This window comes from Pygoscelis adeliae, unplaced genomic scaffold (genome assembly GCF_000699105.1).
Source record: "Pygoscelis adeliae isolate BGI_AS28 unplaced genomic scaffold, ASM69910v1 Scaffold150, whole genome shotgun sequence".
NCBI lineage: Eukaryota > Metazoa > Chordata > Aves > Sphenisciformes > Spheniscidae > Pygoscelis > Pygoscelis adeliae.
Window position 1 is genome coordinate 883,791 of NW_008823872.1, and position 3,913 is coordinate 887,703.

The 3,913-nt window shown below is 48.1% G+C and overlaps 1 protein-coding gene across 1 annotated transcript in view; it reads right to left on the reverse strand.

The window, feature by feature from the left end:
• Nucleotides 1–2,983: 2,983 nt before the first annotated feature.
• Nucleotides 2,984–3,913, reverse strand: part of PBX3 (pre-B-cell leukemia homeobox 3) — a 22,758-nt gene continuing 21,828 nt past the window's right edge. Inside the window, 1 exon segment of the mRNA XM_009334440.1 lies at nt 2,984–3,913. This exon segment is cut by the window's right edge and continues 648 nt beyond it. The gene's annotated coding sequence lies outside the window, so the exon portion shown is untranslated.

Sequence of the window (3,913 nt, forward strand, 5' to 3'; positions counted from 1 at the left end):
TACAATGCATGCAATAAATCACTCCCAGGGCTTATCCTTAACAATTGTATCAGTGCTTTCTGTGTCATGCTGATAACTCAGTCCCTCTGATCTAATGGTTCACTTTTCTTCACAGTCCATATGGCAGTGACATTAAAGCTAATGAAATAAAATAAAATTTGCCAATCTTTGAAGAATTCCATTCTTTAAAAAGATGTATTTTATTAACACAAACTGGAAACATCTTCAGTTACTCGGAGTTATTTTTATCACATTGGAAATACATGGCACAGATATTGGCATCAGCATCTTACATCCGACTCGCGTGTGGTCTTTGCAAAAGACATCGCTACAGGATAACACCACATCGTTCAGCCTAGCACGTTTAACGCCAAGTTCGCATTGTCGGCAGAGCTGCCCCCATTGAGCCAGTCCCATGGGGCATTGATTTTGCCGTGCCAGAAGGTTGCAATCTCCCCCGACTCTCCCCTTCCTGGGCTGAGGATCCCTCATTGCATCCCAGGCCAGATACAGAGGGAGCCAGGAGCTTGGCGTCTGAATGCCAGGGAGAGGAGATCATCGCCTGCTTTGCTTTTGGCACACGAAGGTTTGCTTTTCTTCCTGGGGCGGTGAGAGGGCTGCAGAGGCTGCTCCCGTAGCTCTGTGAGTCGCAAAACCGTGTCTGTCTGCCGGAGCACCAGGCGCTGTTTCTCCCTGGCCGCGGGGCTTCTCACAACCCCTCCTGCAGGACACCCCGGCCACCGGCAGCTCCTCGGTGCGGTGGCCATGCTGCAGTCCTCCCAGCCCAGGTGCAGAGCAGGTCGGATGGAGCCGGGCCTGGTCCTAAAAGTGCCTCCTCCAGCCGTGCACAGGGGAGCACCGTGGGTCTCTCCTCCAGACATCCACGCACCTGTCACAGCCCCGTGATGCACAGTGCGGCGATGACAGCAGCATGCACCTTCGTCAGGACAGTGCCGGGCACAGGAGACGGTGATTCCTGGGACCTGCTGCAAATCCCTCCGGCCGTTCCCGCTGTGCTCTGTGTGGGATCTCCAGGCTGGCAACTCCCAGAGCTGGCGGGAGCCACGGCCATGGGGCACGGGGCTGGTGGGCTTTGCTGGTGGCAGGGGGCTGTGGCGGCTCCGGTCGCAGCGATGCTCGCGTGCACCAACAGCTCAAACCTGGGCGCGGGGAATCAGAATTGCGCCACCAAGCAGTCCCACAGGTGGGGAGGGCTGAGGGTCTCCTCCCCACGCCAGGATGGGCACACAGCGCTGCGGCAGAGGTCCCACACGGCTGGGGGGCCGCAGCCCCCATCTGGGGTGCATACGCGGAGGAGGGATCTTTGCACGAGTCACTGTTCCTGCTCGAGGCTCTGACGGCCCTTCGGGGCGTAGCTACTGGGTGAAACACAATACCATCAACAGCATGATCCTAATACTGGTGCTTGCAGTAAACCTTTCTGATGTGTGATCAAGCCTCAAGGATAAGATGTTTATTATTTGCCATGTAGCCACGTGGCTGTTCTCCAATGTAAGGAAAGGCCAAATTGCACTTGTAATTCAAAGGGACCCAAAGCCTTAATGCTGTAAAGAAGCACGCTAATGATGCCCAGCGGGCGCGGGGCATGCAAGTGCGGCCCAAAGGTTGTTGATGGCCTTCCTATGAACCTCCTCAGTGTGTGACAGGTCCTTGCCTGTGGCCAGCGGAGATGTGATCAAGATGAGGGACGTCTGTGTGTTCATTACGCTGCCTACGCCTCCACTGACACACTTTACATTTAAAATACTGTTTCCATTGAGCTGGAGCATAAACACTGAGCGTGTGGACTTGGGGAGCTCCATTAGCAAATGCAAATCGTTCGGTGCTTTGTCCTCCGCACACAGAAGTCTTCGGAAGTCCACGGTCCCCATCTGCCCCAACTCTCGTTAACTGATAATGAAGGCTTTGCAATGCACGTCTAGTTATTTACTTATTTATTTAAATGCACCACCTGTAGTGAAAGAAGCAATGTTCAATTCTAAAACTGATCGAGAAGTTGTGCCTGCTCCGTAAACAAAAGCAGAAGCAGTAACTGGTGCACGAAGGCACGCAGGAGGCGGAGGGAGAAGAGAGTGGCCACGGTCCTGGGGGTGAGAGCGGGTAAACAAAAGTATTTTACAAAATAACCTGATACAAGAATTGTTGATAAGAAAAGCTGACCCACAAGCTAATTGAATCATGCAAATAATCGTTTAGCCACCAAAACAACACCTAAAGGCTTCAACAGCTGACTGGAAAGGAAACGTGATGGGCAGGCGGCTCCTCCAAGCGCAGCCTAGCCTAGGCTCCAGCCTAGTGCGGGCTGGTAGTAGTGAGCACTAGCCCTCCTCCTGCCTAGCTACACTAACCCAAGTAGTAAGTAGTTATATTTATCAAAGACCATTTGCTGCAAGTGATTAACGTTAATTTGATTTCCTGTGAGTCAATTTCCTTGAGATATGGTAAATAGGCTATTACCTGTTATTGACCTTTACTTTATTAAAGATTTAAAATTAGCATTTATATATATACGTCCTTCCAAAAAAGTTTTTTTAATAAAGAAAAATATTTTTATAATCACATTACACTTGCTAGCTGAGGCCGTAGTTCCAAAGTTAATGTTAAACAAAGATGGTAATTAAGAGTGAATATGATGATGATTTTTAAACTCATCTAAAGGACTGACCCCTTCCTTCGCCTCCACTTGAATTTTTGCTCCCGAGCAGAGCAGGGTGGAAGCGGAGGCAGGGGCTGGCGGGGGCAGCCTGCGGGTGGGAAGCCCCTGCCCTGCAGGCGCCTGCTCCTGCTCCTTGCCAGGGTGTACCTCACCCAGGATTTCCAGCCTTCTCCGGGGAAGAGGGCACCACGAGCTACTGGTACTTAAAGAAATGCTCAGCTCCTGCTTGGTGACAGTTTGCACTTCTGGTAGCCTACTCATCTCCTAGGTCTGACTTACACTGAGCAGGAAGAAATTACGTCAACGTTTGATCATGAAAGCAAAAAGTTTATTCATGTTTGAAACTACATATAACTACCACGAGGAAGACTTTTCAATCCAGGGTGTAATCCAGTTAGAAAGTAACACGAAACGGTTTAATACATTAGAATCACTGCCACAAATTATTTTCATGACTCAATCAGTTTCAGAATCGCATACAATACAAAAGAGAGAAAGAAAGGGCCCCCTGTTACACAGGGGGAAATATACAGTACTGAATACTGAAGTCTGTATGCATTACAATTAGTTGTTGGTTTTTGCGTGGATTAGTAACAAGATGAAGAACATTCAAAATGTTTCTCAGTATTTACAACAGTTTCACTGTTTTGTGTTAAACCTAAGACCCCATGTTTCCACTTTCGCTTCTTTAAAAGTTGCCAATGCAACCCTGATTCTTTTAAAAGATTACAATGTACATTACATTTCATGGGGAAACAAAGAGTTAATTACAAGATGCAAAAAGATAAGAAAGAGACAAACTACAGCGTGAGTATCGTTCAGAGGTAGTAAGTGAGCACTCTAAGCTACAGAACATGTTGAAAGTCTATTGGTTTGTATGAGTTCGCATGAGGTAATAAAGCTGTGTTTGATTGGTGAGATGTATAAATACTCTTTTGCTACACTATGTACAACACTCCATATGATGGTGCTTTTTTCCTTTGCTTTTTTCCTTTGTTTGTTTGTTTGTGGTTTGCTGCCAAGAAGAGGTAACAAATCTTGGCAGGCGTGTGCAGCACCTAGCTCGTACTGTAAAACCCCGGGTCTTGGCTTTCACAGAGATCAGCAGCAAGTGTCTTCATCTCCTAAGAACAACCTATGTCCGGTGTCGAAATACAGAGAGGAGACTCGGGGTCCGGGCAGTTTTAGCAAGAAAAGATGCTCCTGGTTTCCAATCTAATTTGTAGGACAATAGAT